The 15,134-nt window shown below is 39.4% G+C and overlaps 1 protein-coding gene across 2 annotated transcripts in view; it reads left to right on the forward strand.

The window, feature by feature from the left end:
- thra (thyroid hormone receptor alpha) overlaps nucleotides 1-15,134 on the forward strand; it is a 179,404-nt gene that overhangs the window by 59,803 nt on the left and 104,467 nt on the right. For both annotated transcript variants that reach the window (XM_023949083.2, XM_078936948.1), the window contains one exon: nucleotides 13,400-13,476. The gene's annotated coding sequence lies outside the window, so the exon portion shown is untranslated. The remainder of the gene's footprint in view (nucleotides 1-13,399; nucleotides 13,477-15,134) is intronic.

Here is a 15,134-nt window from a genome sequence, read left to right on the forward strand (position 1 = left end):
CATTAGGTCAAAAACCCACACTTAAACCCAAATCCATCCAGACAGGCAAAGGGAATGGTATCCCACAATCCCTTGCGGTGCCGATCTAACGGCAGCACCAAAGTTACACCTACTTAATTGAATTAATTTGAATGAAAGTAAAACAACTGTCTGAAAACTGCGTGTTATTTTTAAGCTGACTTAACAAAAAAACATTTATCTTAGCTGAAGCAAATAATTAAGTTAGATCAAAGTAAAAAAGTGTATTTTTCCAACAGCCATACGTGGTCTTATCACCCTCTCATGGTGGAAAAAGTATTATCTGAGCTTCTTCATCCACTAAATCATCTTAAAGTGGACACGCACCTCTCTGAAAACAAACTAACCTTCAACTAAACCTGCTCCAGACCAGGTTATGTTCAGAGCATGAGTTACTATGGCAATTTCACATATCCTGAAACATACCTCCATTTCTGGAACCGAAAGCTGAGGTTATCAACTTCCTTAGCCTCAAACTTACCGTGGGAGCTAGCATAACCTGCTTTCTGGAATACCCCCCTGGAAGGAGCATGGCAGTTGATGAGCCCAAATACACTGACTGATATACCACCATGTAACATCATGTGACAAGTCACATGGCTCAGATATTTGTGGCAGACGAGGATCTAACTGCTAGCTTTGGTCTCTAACCAGCTCATAAAACGGCAGCAGTTTTGTTGATGCTTTGTGAAGCTGACATGGCCGTGATCATGTGTTTTGATGGCAAACATTTGTGTTGAACTCATCCTGTGGTGCAGTCTATGGCATCATACACCTCATATCTCACGGTGGCTCATCGCGCATGTTCTGAAGGAACTAAGTGAAGCTCCTACTGGCCCCTGCAGCCTTCTGGGTTTTGTTAATTACACAGCAGCACAAAGCAACTGTCTTCTTAAATTATAGTAGATTGTAAGGCTCATGCCTCCTCATCCTCTCTGCGCTTCTTTGATATTTTTTCAGCTTCTTCCACACGCTGCTTTCACTGCTCCTCTAACGTGTGCCCTTTGATTTTCCCTCCCTTGCACCTCCAGGAGAAGTGAACTAATCCTCTGAATCAAATGTGTCACTTACTCCAAACCGCAATGAATAGGCCTTAGATTACCAGCAGGCGCTAATCGCATTTAGCCTTCATGATGATAGCTTCTGCTCAGGGATGGGCTCTGATTTGGAGGTGATTTAAGGCATGTTTTGAGTTTCTCTTGGTCCCAGCTGTCGTCAGGCACCTGTTGGGCTTTCTCTCAAACCCATTTGGTTTTGTGCAGCTCAGAGTGATAGGTCTCTTTTCATGTTATTTTATCCACCTCTCCAGTTTGCATATGGAAGTGTACGTACTATAGAAGTGTAAACTTCTGACATCCTCCTCTATAGTGTCTGTAGTGCTTTTCAGGGTTCTGTGTATACATAGTTTAATAGATCCTCCATGTATCTTGAAATAAATATTGTTTTTGAAAAATAATTTAAAAACCAGTAAGTTTTTTTCTATGAGTGCTTTGGGGTGTGGGAGGAGTCAACAGCAGCATTCACTTCTTTTTTTAAAAGAGCAATAATATTACTCCTATCAATAATAATATGTGCTTCTCATCAGTTTTCAAAATAATAAAAAAAGATAATCGAAAAGTTGATTAAAATGTTTTGCTACTTTGTTATTTTTCCATTTGGGAGTTGTTGTTGTTTTTTCTCCACTGTCATCCTTTGCCTGTACATCTAAAATTAAAATTAATTAATTAACTAATTGTGTTATATAATCTGCCCTTAAAAAAAGGCTCATTGAATGGTTAGACTGGTTTAACCCTTCCTAATCATAATATAATATAAAGACAACGTACCCTGGAGACTGAAGTCTGTCAAATTTAGAGTATTGACTCCTCAGACAGTGCCACTATAAGAAGAAATAGTGTCACTATTTTGAGCTGCTGTTTGTTGATCCAGCTTTTTGTTTTGATGTACTTAAGAACTTTACTCATGTAGTGACTTCTACATTTAATCACTCAACATAGATCTAAACATTTGGTTTATTTTCTTTTGCACACCAGGACTGCTCCACTAATGCAGAGTACATTCATATTTTTAGCAGGTATCATCACCAAGTCTGTCTAATGTGTCAAATGTGATGGTATGTGATGGTAAACAGGGGTGAGATTCTTTAAGTTTGCAAGTAATAAAACTCCTTTTGACAAACATAATATTTAATAGTCTCATGTGCCATATTCTGTATGTATAAGAGTAAATGTATCTATTTATGATTAAGAGTAAAAATGTAATTACATACAAGTGTATGTGGAAGTATGCGTATGTGTATATATTTTCAAATCAATGTCATGAGTAATTATCCTAAGTTTGATATATCTAGAGGTAGGGCTAGGCAATATATAATTTTTTTATATCACCATATCATTTTTAATGTCAGACGATAATGATACCTATCGAGATATAAACCAAACAACTATATTTGTCATAGTTGAACACTGGTGCTCATAAGATAAATATGTAATCATCTGCAGGATCGGAGATTTGTAGATTTGGTGAGGTGAATGCATTCTGTACAGGAAACACAGCAGAACGAGATTAAATGACAATGTCAACAACAACAGCAAAACACAATGATATTAAAAAAAAACATTCAAAGTAACTCAGAAAAAAATATGCAAAACAGCAAGACTGCAAAAGGTGAAGTGCGATATAGCCAGGGACCACTGTACACGGAAACAGGTTTTATAATCCCGGTTTACAGATTACTCACATCAGCAGTGGTGGCACTGAGATAGCATCCTTTTTTTCCTGACTGAGGAATCTTGTCTTCTGTGGCTAACGTTAAATATAAAGGCTTTAGTTTACATGAACTTGTAATTCATGCTTGCAAACCATCCTCTTATCCGGCCAAACACTGCCAGCACTGTCTTCTATGCTTTCTGGCTGGCCTCAATGCTCCTTTCTCTCTGTGTTTTCTTCATGCAAATACAGTGTGGAGGGCAAAGGGGCAAAGCTATTTGCAGCTCAACCAGCAGTAAATTTCTTCTCTGACAAGGCCCGTTCCATTGCCTTCTTCCAGTGTGCTATGACCTAAGCACCAGCCGGCCCGCTCCTGTCTCCTTGAACCGTCCAGCAGTTCTGCTCTCATCAACAAGGCCTTGTGCTCCCCACTCTTTGAGTCACTGTGTCTTTTCTCCAGCATATCTCTCCCGATTACCATCCCCCATCTCTCTTTAGTCACCCCCCTCATGAGGGCTGTGAATTTTATGACTGGTCATATAATGAACCCAGAGTCTCATAGGAACAAAATTATGTCCTTGGAATGATATTGGGTATTAGCTGAAATGTCACAGACCATTCGGAAGTGTAAGAGGCTGACAGAGCAACAGTCCGAAAGGCATTCTCTGCAATATGCAGTCATATTTTTTTTAACAAGTTTGGCTGTAAATTGAGTCTATGATGTGATTAAATTAATCTGAAATCGAAATCTTTTATCCAGTTTTAGACTTCAGCCTCACACGGGATGAAATGGACTGAACCAAGTGATGGATGGTTAGTGGTACCAGCAGTCAGAAGTTACTACAAGTGCTGCAGCTCTCTCCAAGAATGCCAGTCAACTTCTTTTGTATCATAACATTTCCAAAAACTGCTAAGCTAAGTTAGTCACACTTAATAGCACTAAGGCTTAATATTACTGGAAACCAAACCATTTCGAAAAAAAAAAGTAAAACTGTTGCAATTTAGTACGAGTTAAAAAAAAATTCCCAGTTCAATATGTTAATAAAAAAGATTACTAAAGTTTTTAATTTTGCTATACACCATATGAAGTTATTATTCACAGTAAGCAATCAGCATGAAAAAGTTAAAGAAGGTGGGATTAAAAAAAAACTTCAACTCAAAACATTCAATTTTGTCCTCCTTTCTATCTAAACCAAGAGTAAAGCGGCACTCACACCGAATGTGATTCATGCGTTGGGGCGTCCCGTTTCAATGGTAAGTCAATGTACAGACGCAATGTGAGGTCCTGTGGCACGATTTGGACGCCGAGCGCAGTAGTCTGACAACAGCAAGTTTCGTGTGGCGCAGCAAAAACTCAGACGCGCAGTAAATTACTCGGTCATGCCAGTTCAAATATCTGAACCAAGAATTTGCTTCAACCAATCAGGAACACAGGTTTTTGGCCTGTCACATGTCGATTTTTTTGCTGATTTGTATGGAGACAAGGGTAGCAGCGATTTTGCCGCAGGTCTAAACAGAGGCGAAGGACGTGAATTGGCCGCGCGAATCGGGTTTGATGTGAACGCAGCACAAGAAAAATTCCCAATCCCCAATTTTACGTATTTTCATTTGGATTATAAATTGATGTTTACATGTAATTTTGTAAAACTGTTTTTTAAGCAATCTGGATAAATTTCAGATTTGAATTCTCTGGCTGCTGCCAAACACCATCGCACCAGCAGATCAGTGTTAGGTAAATGCAAATACTATTTTGCATAAACTTTACAGTGTAGCCTCTAAAATCTAAGTTTCAAACTCTCCTGCTCTATTTTTAGATGGTTAAACACTCAAAGGCATTTTTACCCACCTAAAAAAAAAAGGAAAAACTAAAAAAACACCTTAACAATGGGTTCCACATTGACCACGAATAAAAAAAATACAGAGAAACATGTTTTCTAATAGCTGCTATTAAAAAAAGAACTCTTTCTATTGTTGCTACATTCACTGGCATTATATGTGTTAAAAGCTGCACCTTTTGGTAATTGTTTTCCATCAGAGCTATTAATAAAGATACTTAAAATAAAAAACAGGAAATTAAGCCTTGTCTAATCTGGAGTTTATTCAATGATTACCTTCAGGTGTGAGCATTTAAAGTTTGCTTAATGGGTATCATTAGTTTTGGTTGTTAAAATTGTGGAATTTACAGTTTTTTCCTAATGGTCGATTCTTTTGTTTTTTTTCTTTTTATATACATCTTTCCAGCATGCATAAAAGCTATTTCCCAAAAACTAACACAATTCAACCAAGATTATGAAACCTTTTAATCCACATCATCTAAAATATTTCATTGTTTTTCTAACATTACCTTCATGGTTTTTCATCAATAATTAAGTAAATTAAATCTAAATATAGTAATAGATGCAGAGTATAATGTTGTACTAAGGTGACCTTTTGCATTTAAAGTGTGAACCGTCCCTCTTGCTCTTTCTATGTGAGGGCATCTTCCTCTGTAGGCAGAAAGCCAGGCAGAATCGGATCCATCTCCATTCGCCATCATTCATATCCCTGACAGGCTAGTGAAATTCCCTCACCCTTTCCGGCAAGCAGTTCAAAGGGTTAGGTGCTGAACGTGGGGCCCCACGGACAGAATTTATCCTCAAGATGTTTTCAGTGAAGTGTTCTCTGAAGTGGGAAGAGTTCTTCTGCTTCTGTTTGAGACTTCCTCTTCCCGGTTGGCAGCTTTTTCATTCCAGCATTTTTGGATAAATTTGAGAAAATGCATAACAATTAGCACCCCCACGTTTTTACATTTATTCCACTTTTGCAAAAGTTTACAGCCCCCACTTGTGTTTGGGTAAATAAGCTGTGTTTAGTTTAATTGCTATTTAATCTTTCTTTTATTGCCGCATTTAGGAAGGAGCATGTCCACACTTTAAGATCCCAGAGAAAAAAATACACCCCCTCATCCCTTTAAATTAGAGCTTACTTCATGTTTTTAAAGCAACATCAACGGTACTTGCAGGGCAGACTTTCTAATCTATTTGAAAGTGCAAGCATGTGGCGATTATGTTGGGACTTGTAGCACGGGCATGGTGAGATAGGCATCAAACAATTAGTCACAGTGAGCACACGGCTTTGTCTTTTGTCAAAGCGCCGTCCTGTGGATTTTCTGGCACCAAACCAGCTGCTTTGGAACCTTAGAGCTATCAGATGACTAAATATCAGTAGTTGGAGGCAACTTTAGCCCGTTGAGCCCTGGGGGTCAAAAAACAAACGGAAAAAAAAACTTGCAGCGATCATAGCCAATAGTCTGTTGACATGACTCTACCTTATTTGTTTATGTGCACGAGCCCACACAACGTCATTGTCTCATTTGTTTGCTTGTGACGCGTGCTCTTGCTTTGTACACAACTTGTTCAGCAGTAACGACTGCGTGCACCAATGCGCGGGCGGATCCTGCACCTTCCTAACAAACCGTGTCTTTTTCTTATCGTTGATGTGCAGACCATTGCCTTGGCTCTGTTCATCTCCAAGCAAAGCTTTGGACGATGATACTATGAAAACCAAAACACAACAAAAAATGTGTTGATATTAAATAAGTAATTCTATAAATCCCTGCTAAATGATTGCTTGTGTTAAAGAGTGATTTAAGTTTTCTTGAATGAGTGTAACCTGTCCTGTTAGCACTAAACAAATCTGGACCAGTAAAATAAACCATTCAAACTAAGCCTGAAGTGTGACAGGCGTATTGACCGGAGTTCACATCGTCAAAACTCAACCACGTTTCAAAAATCTCTGATTGGGCCGCAGCACTGACTGTGTATGAGAACTGGACCAGGTGAATGTGAGACCACGCATAGAAAATGGTTTACTTTGGCTCCCAACAAAATGAAGTCAATTCAGTCACCATTTTTTTTTTGTCATGGACACTGCAGTTTTTCAGCCAGACAACGTCAGTAAGCTGTGATTGGTCCAAATCGCTCTGAGTCATCGTTTCTATGGCAACCACTCTGACTAATTGGAAGTCCACACCTCTTCTATGGAAGCGGGCTCAGGAGAATCTGTCAATCAAATGTTTTGAACGTTCAACGTTTTTTACATCAGGCTGTATAAAAGTTTTTTTTTTGGTGGGAAGTTTTAATTTTCAAGATGAGAGTCAAAAGGGAAACCCCCCTCTTCTTAAATCCTCCCTAAGTGGTCATTTTAGGAATTGCAACACTCAATACTTAAGGGTGGATGTTAAATACAAGAGCATGGGCCTCAAAGGTTTTCAGAGTAGGAGGTTACTAAGAAGCACAACACCGGCTCTGCAATGTGTATTTATTGTGTATTTATGTTGTATTTATCTGCCCCGTCTTAAAGTTCATTTAACCCTATGCCTCATGGGAGATGTAGTGCAAAACTGCCGCCGATCGCAGACGCTCTCTGAGCTTCATTGTTTTGTTCACTTTTTCCACGGTCTGATACCGGATTCTGTAAAAAGCTTCACCGCTAAAGACGAGCTTTAGCTGGTACTTTTGTTGGAACTGACAGACTTTATAAGCAGAATCGGAACAAGAAAGTGAAGACTTTAACCACTTCTGATTGGTCAGACTGATGACGTTTGATTAAACCTCCAAGAATGATTGGTGGAGACAGTTAAAGGGGCGGCAATTTTCCAAAAACAGAGCTGAAGCTGCGGCTAAATCGCGGTACCCTCATTCTGATCAAAGTGTCTTTAATAGAATCAAATAAACACGAAGAAAAAAGTATTTTATGATCTTTCATATTCCTAACTACTCAGTGTTTTATCATGGCCTGTTTGGATGAACAAAGAGCTGATATCCTGGAGATGGGAAATGTTTTTAGATTAGTGAAAATGGGTAATTTCCTACGGCACACCTGACTATCTGCCTTATAGCTCTCTGTTCACATGCTCTTCCGCTAACTTACAGTCCCTCATACACCAAAGCTAACATTACTGTTGCAGCAGAAATGGCAAACAATATTGGAGCTTTCAAGCCATAAAGTTGCCAGCTCAGACGAGGAAAACAAAGACATACATGGAACTATTTGTCTGCAAGTGGATGGGTCAACAGGGAGCAGAGCAGGGAGCTCGTGACTCACATAGTGTATTTTCTACGTCACAGCTATACGCTATAACATTATGCTTCATTCCAGAAGATTTTTTGCAAAAAACGGTGCTTTAGACCACAAATGGTTACTTTTAAAATGAAGTAAAGGGGTTTTATAATAATAATAATAATAATGGATTGGATTTATCTGCGCTTTTCCAGACGCTCAAAGTGCTTACAGTGTGTCCATTATTCATTCACTTCTTGTCCGTACTTGGTGATGCTAAACTACTGATGTAGCCACAGCTGCCCTGGGGCAGACTGCCAGAGGCCTGGCTGCCAGATCACGCCTACGGCCGCTTTGACCATCACCTGCATCATTCATACACATTCACACACCAGTGGAGCCACACTGGAGGCAAGGAGGGTGAAGTGTCTTGCCCAAGGACACAACGACAGTGGTGCTGGGGGGAGCGGGGATCGGACCGCTGACCCTTCGATCATTGGACGACCTGCTCAACTGAGCCACTGCCGCCCCATCTCTACTTGGATTGATTATTGATTTATTAAGCTTGGATTGATTCAGATCGATTCATCAATTTTATCAACCCTGCTCTAATGATTTGAATAAAGAAATATTAAGAAATGCAATTAAAGCTTAATTTTCTTTATATTTGTCCTCCATCATCATAAAAATGCCACAAGATCATGTTATAAACACCAAAAAACACAGTTTTCATTGGAGTGATCCGTTAAGTCTTTAACAACCAGGACTGTTAACGTATATTTCCTACTTGTGAAACCGTGGCTCTTTTTTTTGGCTTTCTCAATAGCACTTCTGGTTAACCACCTGTTAGATTGATGCCAGTTTACCAGAATAGCTGCACTCCTACACTGCATTTTTTCACAACTCTTAGTTATTGGTTTTCATTTTGAATCGACTGCACCTCCACTCACACCATTTATTGTTGACATACTTTGCTGTGCTCTGAGGTGCCTCCATCCCCTCGCCCTCTCTGTCCCCTTCTCCCTTCTGCCCACACAGGCCTGTAAGGGAAGAGCCTTTCAACTAATTAGAGGCTTGCCAGTGGATTCCTCTACGACAAAAGGAGCCATTCAAGTGGGCAGGCTGTTCAAAAGGCTGAGCTGGCAGCCGCAATAGCATAGCTCCACATTAGCAGCATGAATAAGCTTAACTTTGAAGCTCGTCCTCTTATAAAAACACCCAAGCTCTTGACTCAATATAATCCTTGCCATTGCTTCTTTGCCTTGCTTTTACTGCTGATCATCAACCGTTTTTCATGGGATGCCACATGTGTCTTGACTGCTGTCTCGCCTCGTGGTAGACAGGGCTGTGTGTGATGTTACCACGGTGAATCTAAGCCACGTTCTGTCTCTGCTCTTTCTGACATATTCAAGCCCAGCAGTCGTTTGTGTAAACACTGACTCATCTGTTAGAGTGGTCAGTTGTGTTTAGAGGCTTTTCATTCGTTTTTGCACCTCCTTGTATTGACTGACCCATCCATCTCCATCTACCTTCTTCCCGTCAAGGTTTTTCTGCAAGAACATGGATCCTTCAGAATTCAGTAAACGTGTACTTTACAATAAAGATGAGTGTAGGCAGAGTGTATCTATTTTCGATGTGTCACTTTTCTTTTTCCCCTGCAATGATGATATTGTTTACCATTACTGTACTGGTGTTCCTCAGCAGATGAAGGACCAGATGCTTAAATGAAATGCAAACAGGGAGTCACTTGATGTAAGATGGGGTCATCCTCATAAACATTTTTGTGAGCAGTTAGCGCAATAAGATGACATTTTTTGGAAATTTTTATGAAAAAACCTACCGAATATTTTCCTTATTGTTAGAATCTATTTTATTATATATTTTATCATGTATGTTGTTCACTATGAATACTATAAAATAATCATTTAAAATTGTGTTCTGATGTTGTGATTAACGATGGCTGACATCATAGAGTGAAAGTGACTCCATACGGAACACCTGGCACTGAGCACCAGGTGTTTGATCACCAGCTCATTCTGCCCGTCAGCAGACAGCCTCTGCCTGCCCGGCTGTGCACAGAGCCCCTGGCAGAGGTCTACTTCGGCCAGCAGGAGCATTTATTGAGGCTCGGGCCGGCCCACCAACTTCCTTGTTTGGAAGTGAAACCGAGAAGTCCAGTCTGACCCAGCCGTCCGGCTACACAGTCTGCTGCTTGGCCCGCGGTTTCTGCCTGAGGAACCTGAGCCTACTCAGGAGGCGATGTCGTGTCGAGAAGCATGCACTTCTCGAATCCTGCCCACGGATAAGGGAATAAAGATAGCAGTGGGAGGTCCCCACCTACGTGCTCTGCCTTGTGGAAATACTTGGTTGATCTTTCCAATAGCCTATGATATAAAGAAAAACTGAGCGCCGGATGTGGAAGTTTCTTGTTTTTTTTTTTTTGTCCTCATCCCAGGAGTGTTTTCTTGACTGGCCAGAGGTCAGTAACTCCGCACATGACAACAAGGTACACACAGATCTAAATAAAAGGGTTAGGAGGGCAAAATGACAGTAAAAGCATTTAAGCATGTTCAAATCTTACCCATTCATCTAAATGTGTCCATTTAATTTAAAGTAATTGTCTGATTAATTTAAGAGCCTGCTGATTAATTGGTTACAGACATTTCTTTTTTTTTTTTTTTTTATCGCGTTGATCTGTTGCTTCCGTGAAGTTTGTCCATGTCTGATAATGCACACCTGGAAGGGCATTATCCGGCCAATATCATGGTCATTTCCACAAAAAAAAAATAAATCAATTAGGAAAACTTAAGTCCTGTTATATTATTTAGACCATTCTTTCACAAATCTTTGTAAAAAACAGTCCTGAGTTCTTGATTTCATACACCTGTGGTAAGGCCAAGGGATTAGGACACCTGATTCTGATTATTTGGATGGGTGAGCGAATACTCTCAGTATTTGTCTGGCAGAAACCTTCCTCATTCTGCCTCCATCTGCATGAGGCCGTGTGTGCTCTGAATCAACCACAAATCTCTATAATAATGTGATTATTATGCTTAGGTTTTTGTGAAATATCCAAGGTTTTCATACCTTGTTGAAGGCATTGAACTATTTCACGCTTTTCAGCAGCAGTGAAATCCTTTTACTTTCCCATATTGCTTGAAAATGTTGGTCTGCTTAATAATGTTGAATGTCCCTCTGTTGTAAGGATCAGGCAGGATGGATCAAAAACAGCAGACAACAGACCGGTGGATGACAGTTTATTGAGAGTTAAAGCTGGACTGAGAGGCAGACTCACAGACAAGCAGGCAGAATTAAACAAAGGTTTCTGGAGCCAAAATGTCCAAATGGCTGAGCTCGAGTCAGTAAGAGGACAATCTGGCACAGAATAGGTGAAGGAGTTGGGCCTTATGCTGTTGTCCTGGTGAGGCAAATGGATTTTTGACCCTTTTTTTTATTTTTATTTTTATTTTTTTTAACTTGTCCTGTCCAACAGCTGGGCAGGCAGATGAGAGCTGAGGGCCTCTTGTGTTGGACATATTTTACTTTAACAAGAGGGGTTATTAATCTTCAGACAAACCAAAGGTGTGACTGAACAAACCCCTTTTGTAATTGAGGCCAAACTTTATTCATTTCAACCATGATTAAAAAATCTTTGGTGTTGGACCGGACGGAAAAGGAAAGAAGGGAAGAAGAGGGAGGGATGTCAGGGGGGGGGGTGATAGTGAGAGGGGGGGGTAAGACCATGAAGCAGCATAGAGCAGACAGGTTTACTGGTTGTTTATCGTTACGGTAAGGTTAAAATGTAGTACAAAAAGGGCGGGGCCTGTTCACACACACTCAAATATTATCAACACACCTGCTAGCTGCAAGCATGGATTTTTGACACTTAAATACAATTTGCATTGTAATTTGGAACGCACTGTATTCTGATATGATTCACTAGGTGTCATATAATTCCGGCTGAGCACAAACTGCAATTATTAATTTCTTCTCCATGATCAATTCTCAAATGGTTGGCTCCTCTGTGAATTAAAGGGGACGTCATCCATTCGTCACAACCAAGTCCCTGATTACCGGTAGTCAAAGTTCAACCTGGTTTAACCTGCAATGTGCATCCAATGGTCACATGTTTTTACATAAAGCCCAAAAATGATCATAAAAACCTGCATAGCTTGAATGCGAGAGTTTTTAACGTAGAAGCCATGAAACGTGCATTTAATTTTCATTGAAAGTGGCTGATTATATGCGCATTTCCGAGGCTGGTGTGAATGTAGCTTCAGAGAGACTTTTTCAGTACAACAGGAAACATAGTAACATGTCAGCACACATTAAAACCTTCTGAAGCATACATGGTGGTTTACCCTACCAAGAACTTGCCATTGTAAAGCATCCACTCAGGAAGGATGCATAGACAGAGAAACCACAATGTTTTCAAAAAAGCCCCAAAACTAAACTAAATTGGTGCTAAATAGGTGCTTGTGTTTATGGTTGTTAGGGGGGTGGCAGCAAATGAGGTCAAGAAACCCATTGTTTTTCTATAAAACCAAGTTGCAATGTCTTCTTAGTTGTGACTTTTCCAAGCCAAAGTCTTGAAACTGATCAAACAGGAAATGAAAGCACCCTCTAAAGCTTCTACAGACCCATTAATCAAATGACCGTCTGTCAGTCAAGACCATGCCCCCTTAAATGACTGGTCAGTGATGAAGTCAAGCAATGTGATTAATAGAATTTCCCACCATTACAGTTTTGTCAGGATAGAATCTCAGAACGTCAGGAAAAAAAAGAACCAGGCAAGTAAATCTGACTATTCCTCAGTGGAGTGAAGGAGGACTGACCTACTGCTGTAAAAAGCCCGTAGTGGTCATTTGTAAGAAAGCATGTTGTTCTTTTTTAAATCTAGCTTTAGTTTGAAAGTATCTACTTTAAAATAAAGATTATTTAAGCGTTAATTTTAGCATAACTTTTTTATATATAATTAGATATATAATTATTTGATATATTTAAGTATTTAGCATTTTCCGTTTTTACACTTAGACTTCATTGTTGCAATTGTAGGCTTGAATATTATTAGGGTTTTCAATAAAGTATATTTGATGAAGTACAAAAACAATTTGTAAAAAAAACTCTTAGGCAACCTTTCACTTGCTTTGGGGTTTTTTGTTTTACAAACGTGACAAATTATAATAATTAGAAAAAATAAGCTGCAGTCAGGGACTATGTAGTTATGATGAAAGGCCTGCGTACGGCAAGACATGATTTAAAGTGAGGCCCTGCAGGAAAAGGACGTCTGTAAAGTTGGTCTGTACTTGCCACGCTGACATTAACAGCAGTAGTGTTGCGTGTCTGATGATTGTTTCTGCATCCATCACAGCATGAGCCACAGATCAATGTTTGGCTTTTATGTACGACAAACAGACCAGGGCTGTGGGAGGAGAAAGGGGTTAGGAAATTCGAGCATAACTGTGAGAAAAAATTAAGCAGTAAAGGAAATTGAAATGTTATTATTCTGGTTAAGTTAAAGAGAGAAGCAAAAAATGCTTTATGTTTGTTCATTTGTTTTTCATATGACCTTCCCTCCATGCTGCCTCAGACTCCTTTTAACTCATACAATCCTCTTTTTTATATCTTCCAGGACAGAGAAGGGTGGACTGTGCAACACTGCAGACCTGGGGAGATCATAAACGCACGGAAACACTTACAGTATGACTGGTAGGTTCTGTTTTGCCTGCTTTCTCCTGTGTTTACTGTGTTTACCACATCCTTGCAGCTTTAGGGTTTCACAGCAGCAGACAATGCAAGGCTGCAGACTTGTTCTAGGCTCATTCTTGTTCAAGATGGCAAACCCCTGGTGGACAGTAGGGGAGTGCGGTCAGTCAGAGCATGGGCAATATTAGGGCTTAGGTCTTTCTGCACAAAGTTGCTGTAAAATGACATCTAACAAAACGTATTGCATAGTAAGAGCCTGTACACTAACTTTATGGCAGTTTATTAGTTGCAGTTATTCACACTGTTTTAACATGGAACCTTAAGGGCAAAATGCTTGTGGTCCTTTTTGGCCTTAGAGTGGAGAAGTGAAATGTGAGCGATAGCTTCACTTTTTTTTTGGGGTGTTTCAGGTAGGCACTATGTTCAGCAGCTGATTTAAAAGTAAACTCAGTGTCATTTTTAAATGCTGGATGTCAGCCGTCCATTTTCAGTAACTTTATGCACACTTTTATTTAAAGAAAAGTTATCTACAGTATTTCTGCAGCTCAGTCAAAGAATCTGTTGGTTTATTGTTCAATACCAAACTTGTTACCTAATCCCTCATCTATTAAAACAGTGGTCACTAACCACCTGTCCGTAGACCAGTACCAGTCCGTGGGGCAGTCAGTGGGCATAGAGGGAAAAAATACCCAATCTACGTTTTTCTGTTTTATTCATAATCTAATTCTGAAGGAAGTTTTATTTTGGAAAAACTACTGGATTCTCCCCACCACATCTGACTCAGTGGCTCAGTCACGTGTTGACAATCCATCCGCTACGTTCTTAAAGCTAAATTGAAACCCTCAAGCTAGCAAAGATATTTGAAAAGTTACTTTTCACAGAAATGTCAGTGAGTAAACAGAAGAAAAGCTGTTGACGTCAAAGAAAAAAGAACTCTTTATTTAACAAACAAAAACCAGAAGTCTTTACTTCAAATGAATTTAGTGCGACAGTTTTTTTTTTTGTTTTTTTTATTTAAAGCATGAATAGTGAGATAAGACAAGATAAAACAGAAGATAAACTAGAACATTTACATGGAAAAGAACAATAAAGCATGTAGGGAGGTAGAAATTGAGACCATCCCCAGATAAGCAAAGGATAAGGAATCTAAGAAAATACAAAGAAATGAAGTGGTAAAAATAATATAAAATAATAAGTAGTAATTAGTATTTAGCTAACAGTCTATCCCACCCAACATAATAATTATAACGCATAATGTCCAGCAACCAGTTGTCTAATGTTACGAGGACGCTGCTTATAAAGTTGCTCAAACGGTGGATTCAGGTTTATTAAAATGTAAAAAAAACAACTAATTTTAATGACAGTATTTATTGATTTATTTATTTTTATTTCTCCGTCACACCGTACAAGTCGGATGAGGCTGAAGTTGGCATCTGGTCTTTCTGCTTAACTTAGACCCTTATCAGTTAAGGGAAAATCGATCACATTTTAAAGTCTAGTGTATAAATAAGGTTTAAACCAACTGCAGATATTTTACAGAGAATGAAGATAAACTTTACCCTCAAAAGTTAAGGGAAAGTGGAAGCTAAGGGGAAAAAAGAAATAAAAAAAACACAGATACCCACTTTAACATTTTACAGCAGGGGTGGGCAATTCCAGGT

This window comes from Oryzias latipes, chromosome 19 (assembly GCF_053564925.1).
Source record: "Oryzias latipes strain Hd-rR chromosome 19, Olatipes_Hd-rR_3.1".
In the NCBI taxonomy this organism is placed as follows: Eukaryota; Metazoa; Chordata; class Actinopteri; order Beloniformes; family Adrianichthyidae; genus Oryzias; species Oryzias latipes.